The sequence below is a fragment of the Prorops nasuta genome, unplaced genomic scaffold (assembly GCF_024137725.1).
Source record: "Prorops nasuta isolate Cenicafe-Biocafe unplaced genomic scaffold, Cenicafe_Pnas_1.2 PNAS00006, whole genome shotgun sequence".
In the NCBI taxonomy this organism is placed as follows: Eukaryota; Metazoa; Arthropoda; class Insecta; order Hymenoptera; family Bethylidae; genus Prorops; species Prorops nasuta.
Genome location: NW_027116803.1, coordinates 7,988,872 through 8,003,484, shown reverse-complemented (window position 1 = coordinate 8,003,484; position 14,613 = coordinate 7,988,872). Strand labels below are relative to the sequence as shown.

General features: G+C 36.6%; 1 protein-coding gene across 3 annotated transcripts in view; it reads left to right on the top strand.

The window, feature by feature from the left end:
* Oct-TyrR (Octopamine-Tyramine receptor) overlaps window positions 1–14,613 on the top strand; it is a 59,607-nt gene that overhangs the window by 2,980 nt on the left and 42,014 nt on the right. For 2 of the 3 annotated variants that reach the window (XM_066728224.1, XM_066728221.1), the window contains exon 2: window positions 9,902–10,116. The exons of the other annotated variant lie outside the window; for it this stretch is intronic. The gene's annotated coding sequence lies outside the window, so the exon portion shown is untranslated. The remainder of the gene's footprint in view (window positions 1–9,901; window positions 10,117–14,613) is intronic. 3 annotated transcript variants of the gene reach the window in all.

Here is a 14,613-nt window from a genome sequence, read left to right as displayed (position 1 = left end):
TTTTCAATTTGCAAAATTTCGTAAAATATAATAAAATTTTCCATGACGTTGAAATTTCACAAATTTTCCCAGGACGTTATCCCTTGATAACGTCATTAATTAGAATTTTTTGATCATAAAATCCATATATATGGGGAATTCCGCGCTAAATTAACTAGCTTGTAAACCTAACCATTTTTTATTTTCTTGAAAAATTTATATTGCTTATAGGACTTATCGAAAGACGCCTGAATGTAAATTTTTAGAACGTTTCATTAATCTTGGAATAGTTATAAATTTTCGAAAATTCAAGTTTTTCAACGTTCCCGAGGTTTTCAATGCTTATAATTTGTTAACAAGTAAATATATTTCAATGATCGAAATGCCATTCTCTTAGTCTTCAACTGAAGTTTCTTGTAACATAACGAGACAAACTTTACTTTGTTATTCTTTTGTTTTTTATCGAATATTCTTTTTCTTTCGTTCATATAACATAAAAACAGGGTTTGCACAGATTTTTTTCTATTTAAATCGAAATGATTTGAACTGTTCATTCAAGAAGAAGAGAAAAAAACATTTGTTAAAAAAAATGAATAAATATTAAATAAAAAAACACATGAATGACAAAGTAAATTTTGTTTCAGTACTTTACAAAAAAGTTCAATTTAAGAGGAAGAGAATGGTGTTCTGTTCATTCGCACAGAAAAAAGTGATGTGAGCAATTTAGAAAAAATTATAATTTTGCCCATGAAGTATTACAATTTTCCACGAAATATTAAACATTACTTTAATATGAAGGCAATCTTTCAAGTTTTACGTAGCGCAAATCCCCTCAATTCTGATTTGATAATTATTACAGTGCAAAATGGTAAAATTCATTTTGTACGAAAAAATCACAAATTACTCTCTCAATCACTATATAACAATTATTACACATTTTAACCCGGCAATGGGCGCGCGGGGTGTTCAGAACACCCCAAGAATAGAAATCTATTGGTAACGTAGCGAAAAATTTGTGCAGTCACTTAAAAATATTAGCGTTTAATTAATACAAATAATGTAAAGAAATGCAATTGCTATTGTATACCAAAGGGAACTTCGCATAGATGATATTTATTGAAAAATAAATCTGTATTTGTAAATATTTTACGTCTAATAACGAAAAACAAATGGGGTGTCCGTGGCACCCCACGCGCCTATCTACGTAAAAAAAAAGCACGCGCCTATTGGCGGGTTAAAGATAATCTCATTAAATTTATTGTGTTTACGCTGCAATATTTATTATTTCACAAAAATTCTACATTGAAAAATTAAAATACTGTTGTCTGGAATTCGAGAGGATTTGATGCCATGTATGCCATCTTACCAATTAATTCTTCCAGTATTATTTTCCCAGTGATTGGAATGTCTTTTTTTGTTAAAGAGTTATAAGCATTTAAAACCTCAAATATCCTAAAAATCGCAAAAATTCATAATTTTTCTAAGGATTGATGAAACGTTGTAAAAATTTACTACGAAGCGAGTTTCAATAAACACTTGACATGAAAAAATGTCTAGAAAATCAATAACGATCCGGTTCACGGGTTCGGAGATTTGGCCTCGAATGACCCATGTATAATAGCGTATAGGTAAACTTATTAGAATAATCTTTCCCAATAAGGATTGGATGATCTCCATAAATATATTTATCCTATTTTAAATTCGCGCAGGTTTGAATATATAGGGTTTGGGATTATTGGATACCACCGACAAAATTTAAAAAGAGGAGTGTATTTCAAGACTAAAATCCTCTAATAAATTTTTTTCCTCTATCGCCTTTACATTATGGAAGTAATTAACTAATAAAATGATTTAACTAGGCAAACCTCTCTCTGATTGGCAGAGATTGAAAGGGACAAATCATTAGGTCTGAAAGTGATCAATAGGACCGTGCATTTCCATCTCGACTCGTATATATATATATATATATATATATATGAACACATACAAACTTGTATATGTGACTGGTGGAACCACTATAGTATGTATATAGCCAATCATAAACTCGCCTGGTCCATGTGTATGCTCTACGTTCTACACGCGAATAGATTTGTTGCAAAATAAAAGATCAATTTCAATGGAAAAAAATGCCCGTCCTCCAAAAGTTAATAGGCGGGCGCCGAGCTTCGAGCGTGTCGAAGGAAGGAATCAAGCCAGATGTAAACAAACGAGCGTTCAGCTAAAGAAATTTCCAACTTGCACAAATTTCGTTAAACTTTATTAAAATTATTGTTAATTATTTGTATAAATTTTGTACGATAAAAATCAGTTCAAAGACGACATAAATACGACTCTATTTGTAAATTTAATATTTAATTAGCTTATTTTATTAAAGATAAACAGTGTATGTTATATAAAGAGTAGTTGAACTCGTATTTATCGTAAAAATGAATACAAATCATTAACAGTTTTTATAAAAGAGTTTCGTAGAATTTGCACGAGTTGAAATTTTGTCTCGCTGAAAGCTCAAGTGTGTTTACATCTGGCTTGTTTTTCTACTTCGAAAAACTCGACGCTCAGCGCTCACCTATTAAAAAAGATCGTACACATAGCACACACACACAGTTGATGTACGGGGAAAACGCATAACCTATTGGCCACTCTCAGACCAAACGAGTTGTCCCCTTGAATCTCAGCCAATCAGGGGCTCGCTCGGTTAAATAATTCAATGAATTAATTACTTTTAAAGTGTAAGCACTTGATATAGGAAAACAATTTATTATGATTTTACTCTTAAAATTCCCCTATTCTTTTTAAATTTTTACAGTTGGTAGCCATTAATCTCAAAGCGAGTATAAATAATAAGTTTGAAAGACGCGAATATTGAATTCTCTCTCACCCGATCGTCAAATTTTCACGCGTCGTTTTCCTGACAAATCATTACTTTGACCTATTATTCATCGTGTATGAAAATATATATGCAGTAGCGTAGATATTTATGCTTATTTGAATAACTTTTCCCGAGGAATGGATGATTCGCATCAATATCTTTCTCGCCTTTTTGGATTCACTCTTTTGTAAAGACGATAGAAATTTTTTCTACGCGACGTGGAAATTTGTCAAATTTTCACGCGAGATTTTCCTTGCAAATTTATTAAATTGAATCATTTGATCAAACATTAAACGAGTAGTATACGATTCGTGTTTATTTGAATGATTTTTATCAGGAACCGAAAGTATCCTACCAATATTTTGTTTCCCTTGATTCAAAAAATGACGAAAGTTGCTGCGACGTTGAAATTCGTCAAATTTTCACACAAGATTTTCCTTGCAAGTTCATTAAATTGAAAGATTGGATCAAACATCAAGCGAGTAGTACACAATTCGTGTTTATTTGAATGATTTTCACCATGGACCGAATGTATCCTACCAAAATTTTGTTTCCCTTGATTCTGCAGTTTCGAAAAAAATGACAAAAGTTGTTGCGACTTTGAAATTCGTCAAATTTTCCCACAAGATTTTCCTTGCAAGTTCATCAAATTGAATCATTTATTCATGCATCAAGTGTGAGTAGTATACGGTTCGTGTTTATTTGAATGATTTTCACCAAGAACCGAATATGTCCTACCAATATTTTGTTTCCCTTGATTCAAAAAATGACGAAAGTTGCTGTGCCGTTGAAATTTGTCAAATTTTCACACAAGATTTTCCTTGCAAGTTCATTAAATTGAATGATTTGATCAAACATCAAGCAAGTATATAGTACACAATTCGTGTTTATTTGAATGATTTTCACCAAGGACCGATTGTATCCCATCAATATTTTGTTTTCCTTGATTCTGCAGTTTCGCAAAAATGACGAAAGTTGCTGCGACGTTGAAATTTGTCAAATTTTCACACGACCTTTCCCTTGGAATCTCATTACAACGTGACTTTTTCACGGGGTTCTTATTTTCATGGAGGATCGATCCGTCGAGCAAATCGTATAGCGTGAAATTTTATCCACAAATGCGGCCAACTTTGCTGCCTGTTACTCTTTTTTTCTTCTTTTTCCCTTTTTTATTCTCACTCTCTCCTCCAACGCTGCTTAATGGTATGTTGCACTTCAGCCACCGAATGAAAATTTACTCAAGTTTTAACCCGCGGCAGAGCAACGAGATAGAGCTGGACGCTTTATGGAAATGCTCTTAATATTCTTCAACGTTTTTACCCTTATCCCTGTAAAACCAACTAATTAAAAATAATAATTGCTATTTACGATTCCCAACACGCGTCTCGAGTACAGGAACCAATTAAACGCACTGTATTGTTGGAATTACTCGAAATATCCACCAATTCCGGTGCTAAACCAAATTTCTGATTTTACAAGCTAACTCGCTTCCCTTGGGAAGCACAATTAATTCTCTCTCTCTCTCTCTCTCTCTCTCTCTCTTTCTCATAGCGCTTTACCTTACTAAATAAATGTGAAAACTCCCACATAATAATTATACACTTTGTTAAGAAAGCGTTAGGATGTTTTGAACGCTTTATTTTGAAAATTACACGATTGTTGTTTAATTATCTAGAAATCCTAGTAGAAATAATAATAAAGGAAAGAAATAAACATATATATATATATATATATCGCAGCTGCATTATTAGGTCGTCTCGCTGTATATTTCCCATCTTAACTTCCTCGTGCTTTATCGGAATTTTTTTCGGCTCCCCATATATATATATATATAGGCAATTGCTGCCGGACTTTTCGATAACTGAAGAGTAAAAAAGTTGCAGGCTCTCTTGCGCGGATAAACCGTATTTATCCAGTGCGAGAACTCTCTGTAGGTTGTTCCGCTTGTTTAAACTGCAACAAAGGCCCGTCGGGTAAGTTTCATATTTGGTAAATGTTATGCTTATCAGGGAATAAATTATTCAATATTCAAGATAATTTTATTCGCAGCTAAATCAATCCAGCTTTATGCTCCATGCACGCTGTGGATACTCCCAAGCCATACCTATACATCACCGCTGTATTACGCGATAATGGAAAAATTTCCAACGCGAGAAAACAAAATATTAACGTTGAAACTGAAAATATTTGAATATTATAACGCGGACACGTAAGATCTGTACAGAGATAAACTTGCAAATCCGTCTATAATGGAACGAAAATAACGAGTACAAATCAATTGTTAAATTCCATCGATATAGATAAACTCAAAATAAAAAGAACAAGTTTTTCTCTGGAACACAACGAATCGAAGAGTTTAATTCATGTCCTATAGGAATTAGGAACTCGAATTACGTGACTAATGTTCCTCCGAATCTCGTGCCTATTTGTATGAAATTATTTCGGGCCTGACGATTATTTTCTTCACATTTATTCGTCCGCCAAGTTCCCTTTATATAGGTGCCATTGACCTAAAACTGGCAATAAAGCTGGAGAAACGCACGAGTCTCGTATCGACGTTTGTCACGATGGAACAGTTTGTTATATTCGGCGTTGGTTAAGCGCGCGAGGAAAAAATCCATGCGGCCCAGTGGAATTCCAGTGGTGAATTTTTGGGGGAGTTTGCTGTGTATTGAAAGGTAGGGAGGGGGGGGGGGTATACAGGGTCCACTGTGTGTGTACACACACATACACTGAACAGTGTGCACGCGTGTTGTGTAGACGGCTCTCGGGACAGATCGGAAATGGCTATTTCTGGACAACAATGGACTCTTGGATGGTTGGACTTTGAGTACTTTGAAGTATAAGCTTCGCCATCCAGTAAAGTTATCCGGTTGATTTGTATTCCGAGAGCGTTTCCACCGAACGTGCACTCGCATTGTTTTGACCGGCTACCAAGAAATTTTACCCCCCCCCCCCCCTCCCCCTCCCGCACTCTACCATACAAACGCCACCTCTCGAAAAACCTTATTTGCACCGTCGCTAGCGTAAAAAAGGGATCACCGAGAAACAACATTAAAAATTCTCAATAGGGATACGCGGAACGCTCGCGCTCGAGCTCGCTTTGTTTACAATTCGCGTGAAATCCGACTTCCAACGAAAGACTCCTGGTTTGTAAATATACCGAGTTACGGAACTCTCCAAGTTCGCTCATCTCCCCCTTAACTTCATAATTAATTTATGCTCCATTGCTGAATTCTGTGCACGTGTAACGGGCCTCCATCGCTCATTGTTTCGACGAGTGTACGCGGAATCCCGAGAATCGCCCCTGAATCTCGCTAATTGGACGCGCGATTGTTTAAGCAATTAATGTGTTTTTGTTGCAGCCCTCGTAATTAACACCAAACAATCGAGCGCGATTTAATTCTGATTATCAGAGTTAAACGGGAGAGATGCAATGTTCATATGTGATTATAAGTTTTTTTTTTTTGTAAGTTCTTATTTTTGAGTGGAGTTTTGAGTGAGAACTTTGACTGTTACATCTCTTCAATAATTGTAGTTTTTGCTTGTTGAGACAGAGATGAACTTCTCGTTTTTTTTGTGTTCCTCATATCGTGATAAACGAGCTTGGATTTTTATTGAAAATTTTTCAAATTTTCTCGTTGCACTGTTCGATCAATCGACTAACTTGAGCTTAATTTAGTTGTATAATTTTTTTCATGATTTTTGTTGTTCAGAACTCGCAATGAACACTTAAAAATTCAGTCGCAATTTAATCCTTGATTATCAGAGTTAAACACGACAAATCTAATATGCTCAAACGATAACTTTTTCATTTTTATTAAATACAGTTACAACGATCTTTTATTCGGAGTGCTTTTTTTCGCTGGATGAAGCTGATTCGATAAATGACTCAAACCGTTAAAATTTGTCGAGTGCCCTCTCCGATTATTCGATAAACTTGGACCTTATTTAGTCTTAAAAGTTTTTATATAAATTTTCCCGTTCAGTTCTCGTAATTATAACACCAAACAATCGAGCGCGATATAATCGCGAATTCAATCCACATTCTCACATCGAGTTTCAAATTAACACCTTAACACCTCGTTTGCTGGAATCGAAAATAAACGCATGTATTTGCTTGGAAAAATGGCTCGTTTCCCCCGTTGATTTTTTTTCCTTTTTTTTGTACAACGTGGCACGCGAGTGCTTTTTTTTAGAGAGAAGAGAAACGTTGCCACTCGACTCAATAGTAATATTAATTTCGCAGTGAATATCGTGGCGTGTTCTGGAATTGCAAATTTTTAACGGACAGAAGCTCGCAGTTTGAACAACGAGTGTCACTTCCGTGAAAGTGTTACAGAATAGTTTTGTTGACACTGCAAAAGCGAACTTGATGAACAAGATGTCCTAAAGAGATATTCTCGGAAATATTCAGCAGCGAATTGTTCGAATCTGTTTACACGGTACAACAACGAGAGAATGTAAAAAGAAGGTAAACATATCATGTTACACTATAAGCAGAACTTGATGAATGATGAGAAAAAGTCTGTTTGGAATAAACTCATGGAAAATCGTGTTTGGTATACAAAGTTTCCCAGTATAGCGAGGTGAATGTTTTGGAATATTTTTAAGAGATTACAGGGAATATCTCGATATATACACAAGGCAGAGTTGATTGGGCTTCCATTTCTTATATCCGTGGCGTGTAGCGATCGTGTTTATCACTCATCACCTTGGACATGCGTGCTGTATTCGAGATGATATGGAGAGATAATAGTGTACACAACGCTTACTAGGTAACTGGGTGAACCTAACCAAGGTCGCGAGAGGAAAAAGAAAAAAGCTCTCCCCTACTTAACTATACGGACAATTCCAAGGATTAAAAAAAGAAAGCCTGCGAATCAGATGGAGCGAAGGTCGCTGCTCGTACCTAGAGTTATCATCAGTCGAGGGTGTAGGGGGGGGGGGACATAAATCATTCACAAGGCATTTATTTACATCTATTTTTTCCTCGAACTGGCAAACCCAGCTATTTAGTTTTAAATCACGAACAGATCCCACGTTGGATGAACGAGTCGAGGGGACGATTAAAATCTGGTATTTTCCGTTGAGCGATAAAGCGCCAGCACGAAATTTACAACAACGATTTCAACTTGTAGCCGAGCAATTTGGTTAACTCAGCTGGTGAGATCGGCTCGTTATTTCGGATGAGCAGGCTAATTTCGTTTATAGCTATGCATTTCGATCATTCACCGTGTGTCCTCGTCGTGCTCCCTGACCAGATTAACACCTATTGCCAAGTTCCAAAATTCTATAATAATATATATATATATGGATTGTGTGTGTGAGAAACACACATACAAACTTCCCTCTCCTCGTTTCTTCATAATAGTAATCGAATTTTCCAAATTGCCCAAATTATATCTGATGACATATATATATATATATATATATATATATATACACAGAATAAATTGTAGCATTATTGAATAATTAAAAATGGAGAATTTTCGTTGGACAAAATAAATAGGAGGTATACGTATATTATGTATAGAGATCGAACAGTGGGAATTTGGTTTTAACGGTGGATCGAATGATTTCTCGTCGAATGAGGTAATACCAGTGTCCTCTATCGAGTGGAATGAATAGTGATCGATCGGGATTGGTCGTTTTCCTTGGAGAAGAGGTGCATGTCTCGCTCAGTGATTTCACTGCAGCGATTTCCGAAACGAGCTAAAATGTCTGGGACATCGTTTCTTGCTCGAGGAAACATTTGATTCATTGCAGATGTGGCGTCTGCTCTTGAAACTCTTATTATTCCTCTGCCACCCCCCCCCCCCCTCCCATACCATGGATATAACTCCAACTTAAAACTTTTTGGCGAGAAATGTGCAACGTATATATAGGCTAATTTACGATCTTGTTTAAAGAAATTTTAGTTTCACCACCATTCTTTTGGCATAAAATACCCTCATCTACTCGAAAATTGTATTCTTTAAAAATAATAATAATATTAATAACTCTAACCAAAGGGAGAGAGAGAGAGCAAAGCATTCTCTTGAATAATAAATAATATATGGCGTTAACTATGCACAGTAAGAAATTTCATCCAGTAAAATTTACCATATTCCAAACTGCTGGGTAACCCGACGAAATAAATTGTAGAAATTTTATTGAGCTGAATATATATAGTAATAAAATTATTAAACGTCCGCGTATAATTATTAATAAACTAGACGAATTAACGTAAAAAGCTGGAAAAATTTAGTAAAAGTCACAGCAAAAATTGCTTAATCATTGGTAGTTTTCACAAAGCTTTTACCACGTCTCCGTTGTAAGCGAAACACGTTAATTTGTAGTATTTTTCAGCAGTAGATTAAACGAGAAATGTCTTTCTGCGTATGAATCGGATTAAACGCATAAACGAATTGTGCTTAAATTTAAATTGGTGTTCGCCCTCAGCCTCTTTAAGCGTGCGTTATTTCTCGGTCGAATTTTTATCCGGAGCCTTTGCACGTATTTGCAGGAAGAATATTCCCATTGGACGGTCAATTGACACGATTCCCTCGTGCGGATTTATTATTAACGATTTGTTGTGTCAGTGAATAAAGAGAATAAATAAATAAATCGTTGAGAAGCGTGGAGCAAGTGATTTGGCAGTGTTGAAAAATTTAGACTGTGGAGAGAATGTTTGTGGGGGGTTAACCCGGTGGTAACCGAAATGCACACCATTTTTGTTTCGGTATTAATTGAGTGCCCTCGCGCTCTGTATACAAATATTTCATTTTTTTTTATGACCCGATTCTCTTTTTTGTTCATTGTAAGTATCGCAAAGCTAACACTTTTTGGCATTGTTGAAAAATGTAGCAAGTTGAGAGAATGTTTGTGGGGGGTTTGGGGGGTTAACCCGGTGGTAACCGAAATGCACACCATTTTTGTTTCGGTATTAATCGAGGGTCTTCGCGCATTGTATACAAACATTTAAATTTTTTCGATGACCACCTTAGACCATTCGACCCTCTTTTTTGTCCATTGTATCGCTAAGCTAACGTTGTTTTTGCCCCCTTCTAGTTCCTTCTGCTCTCCGACCCTCCCCGCTCGAGCCTTCGGTGGTGCAAAAAGCATAAAAGCGACGGCAAATCGTACGATGGATTATCTTCGTTATAAACGGTGCAAATAATGGAAACGTTGGAAACGCGAGATTGTTCAACGAGGTTCAGTGACTTTCGACGTCTGAGAAGTGTGTACACTGGAGAAGAACTGAAAGAGGCGGGCCGGAACGCGAGGTAAGTGTTTTACGAGTTTTCCCCTATTCAAATTTCCATAATAGCCTCTTATGTGCTTTCAAACAAAAAAAAAAAAAAATAAAAGAGAACAGAAAAAAATAAAACTTCTCCCTAATTTTAAGAGACTTTTTCTGCCGAATTAATTGGCTAAGTTTTTCTGCACTGGAGGAAGGTGAATTGGAAAAAGCTGCTGCACGATCGCAAACACATGGACAAAAGCTTCCTCTCTCTCTCTCTCTTTATATATATATATATATATATATATATATATATATATAGAGGTGAGCCGGAGCGTTGGGGAAAACGAGGATGAATTTTGTCGTGCAGGAGGATGCCATAGGTTATTGATTATCGTGAATGGTTTTATAAATAACTGATCGTGGAGGAGAATCCACCGGAGGCGCGTAAATATCGTTTACTATGACGACCTTTAAAATCGTAGAACGAGCTGCCTCGAGGCCCCGAAGAAAAAAGCTACGATAAATTTAATGAAATTGTTAAAAAGCTTGGTTATATATCTTTTTAATTACTTTCGTATTAATGTTTACATTTTATCGATTTTTCAAGTTTACCACTGCTGCTCTTATACTCGGTAAATAATTTCTTTCCCTCTGGCACAGGAGGGGACGCAGAGTTATCCTTTTTCTACTTACACACCGACTCGGCCCGACTCGGCCTTACTCGGCCCATCCCGGCCCAGCTCAGCCGTCCCTCTTCTTTATTTTCTACCACCGTGTATTTACATTTCTTTTATTGTTTTCAACTTAACTAATAACTTTTTTTCAATCTCCTGTATATATATATGTATGTGTGCACCGTACTGTTTCTCCACTGGTGCAATAAAAACACTCGAATTGTTTCTCATTAAAGCAGGGTATTCCCTAATCAAGTAATGTTTCACGGAAGGCCGTTGATGTTTTACTCGAAAAATAAACATTTATCTCGATAACGAGATATTGTTTCGTTAAAGGTTGGAACAATTTCGAGAGAGCGTCCCGCGTGTATTGGTCGAAAGAAAAATATATTTGTCGAGTTATTAAAAGCCCTATTTTTGGCCTTATTATTAAATTTTTAATAAAGAGAAAGAAGGAGCTCTCGTGTGTTTGTGTATTTGTGCGATGAAATTTTAAATTAACAAGTAACCTGCGGGGGTGGGGAGGAGAAAGGAGAGCTGAGAAGTAAAGTACCCACCCCCCCCTCTCTCTCTCCTCTCCGTCGATTATTTCCTTTTCTCTCTTGCCGAGTAAGGAATTTCTTATCGGATTATCAGGCAACAATAAATTTTACATTTTTCTGCCTTTTTCTTCTCCCCCGTTGCCCTTTAGCGAAATTTAGCTTATTGCGTGTGAATGCAAGAAGCGGAGCGCGACTAATAGAATTATATTTTCATCAAGGGGTGGTTAGCTGTATAGTCCGTGGGGGCCGGGAAGGGGAATCGAGGAATTTTCTTAAAATTAAAATCCAATTTATTAAATTTCTCCTCGGTTCATTATTATTGGTCTCGTTAACGTCTTCAACATTATTATCTATATAGTGTATATATATATATATAACTGTTGAAAGTCTTACGCAGTCTTTTCCACTTAAACTTTTCACCTAATCTTACAGCCGGCGCGGCGGTTAAAGTCGGATATAACGAGGAATATGAAGCGTTAAACTCATCCACTAATTTGTCCGAAAGTTAATTCGCGCAGCGAATCCAGTGGTATAATTCGAGTGGTAAGTTGAGGGTGAAAGAAAAAAAAAATAAGTGAAATGCCACGAGTCAGGCTCGGCGTATATAAGATGAGTAAGCGAAATAAAAAGAGTGGGAGGGGCGAGGGGAGTGGAAGAAGAAGAAAATGAAGATGAAAGGGGCAAATTTAAATATCCATAAACCGCAGTGTAAAAGTTATGTATAAGCAAATTAACGTGGCGCGACGATAAAATAATCGAAAAGATTTAGGGAAACTCTGGCTGTGTACCAGGGGGCGTGGCTTGGAGGGTATACAGGGCGTAAGAAAAATTTTTGTCGAGGGGGCGGGGAAAGGACGAGTTCGAGCTGTGAAATATTCTATATGCTTGTATATATAGATATACTGGAAATTGTGCTTGTGTAACCGTCCAGTAAAGAGGTTTACGTAAGTATGGGGGTAAACTGAAAAATCATTGTTGCAGCATTCGGGGGTGTGTACAGATACAGGGTGTACCAGAATTTGAAGAAAGTACCTGAAATATCGCGAGGAAACGAGGAATTCAACCCCTTCCAATAATATCAATTAATCTCGATCTACCAACGTGTCGAAAGAAAGGAGAGTGGGGGGAGGGAAAGTTTCACCGCTGACAGGCAAACTTCCGGCTGCTTTACTTATTAAGCCGAAGCGTCGACTACTCCCCCCCCCCCCCCCCTCTTCTTCCAAGTGCTTCTGTTTTACTTGCCGTTGTAACGTAGTCGCGTGCCTAATTACACTGGCTGCTTTACGTTGTTTAACGAGTATTAGCTTTACCAACCGACCACTCCGGTAGTCCTATCCCAAATACCAATGCGTACACGATTCCCAAACGTTTCGCTTAATCAACGCTTTTGCGATTTAATTAAACCCACCGAATTCACTGCTGCAGCTTCATCCCCCATTCCATCTTTAATTATAATCTCGTCGATCCAACCTCTGCATCACGATCCAACGAGCTTCTTTTACGATCTAGGTTCCTCTCTTCTGCATAACCCCCTCCCCCCCCCCCCCCCCTTGAGATATGATCTTTGAAAAATGATTCTATAATTCTCGCTCGATATATATAAATAAATAAATAAATGATAATAAAGGTGCATGGGGCATTGGTATAAAAGTGATTGGACCAATGAACGATAAGTGTAAATTTTTTGAGAGAAAAAATCTAAGAGTTTTTAACAGTTTAGTTGTTGTTGTTGTTGATTGAAAGAGTGGTTAGGGAATGAAATTAATATTAAATAGGGTGAAGCTGTGTCGCTCGAAAGGCCAATTGAGAAGCGCGTGCGAGATACATATATCGTAGCTGCGCAATTTAACTTTGAATGGCGCGTGTGCCGTGTGCGAGGAGAAAGCGAAACGTCAAAGCGCGGAGGATGCCTGCTCTCGGGTTTGCTCTGCCGCAAAACGCATTTTCCTGAAAAGCACGCGATACCCTCAATATTATGCAGTTGCACAGCCGATGCTTTTACATTCGCTTAAGACTCCGCTGCGTCAAAGGTGTTCCCCACGTTCGCTTTAATAAATTTCAAGCACTCGTTAAACTTGTTTAGCAAGAATTTTCTTTCCACCCGTCGCTCTTCTCTCAATTTAATCTATTTGCAATAATAAAAAACTACTCGACGTTGATCCCCCAATTATTCTCAAAGAGAAAATACACGCTATATATACACTGAGAAAAATGTTTTCATCCAATTAACAGTTATTCGTGATATCAATAACTAAATTTATTGATATTATGAATAAATTGACAATCAATTATTTTTTCGTAATATCAATAAAATTAATTTATTAATATCACGAATAACTGTTAATTGGATGAAAATTAATGGGGAATTTTTCTCAGTGTATATATATATATATATATATAGAATTTATTCCAGCTATTTTTCTCTGTAATTTTTTATTTAATCAAAGTTAATTTTCTCTGAATTCGCTTATTGTGGTTGACTGGGGGGGGAGTTGCGCGTGTGTGTGTGTGTGATTAAACAATTTTGTTCCTTTTATTTATTATCCTTTTTTTCATACGTGTATTCTCGATCGAGGTAATGGTGTACTCTGGGGGACGCGCATGAACCGGAAATGGAAGTTGAAAGTTCTAGGATGCAGCGTTATATCCGGTGAGAGGACAGCTCGAAGCTGGTCGGTCTCGTAGCTAAGAAACCTCGTTACTCACTACGCGAGTATCGATCTGCGAGTTCCACAGCTAAACGATCCCTCCTCATAAATACACATGCGAGGGATACACCGAGAGAGAGAGAGAGAGAGAGAGAGAGAGAGAGAGCTGCATGGATCTCCCAACAACTCAGCCAAACTCATCCTGTCAAAAAAAAAATCCTACTCTCTTCTCCACTGAATTAACGAATTTTCTCTCTCTCTCTCTCTCTCTTAAAAAAAAATATCTTATCGATCTCACCCCGCTATTTCATTCCTATCTTCATGCTCGTTCGCTCTTCATACCTGAGCAAATAATTACCGTTTTCATGTGTATATATATATATATATTAGGGTGGCCATAAAAAAAGAAAATTTTTTCCGGTGCTTTTATTTTGTTAAGAATGATGAAAAAAGAGGAATCAAATTTTTTTAGATTTTTTTGAAGCCGTTAAATGGTGCCGATATCGTTTTTAAAATTAAAAATTTAGATTTATTGAAAACGATTTAACAAAATTATAAATTAATATTGTGCTGGATTAATGTTTTTTTTTATGACATTTTCTTGTAATTTAACTAAAGGACTTTTCAAAGCACAATATTAATTTATAATTTCGTTAAATCGTTTTCAATAAAT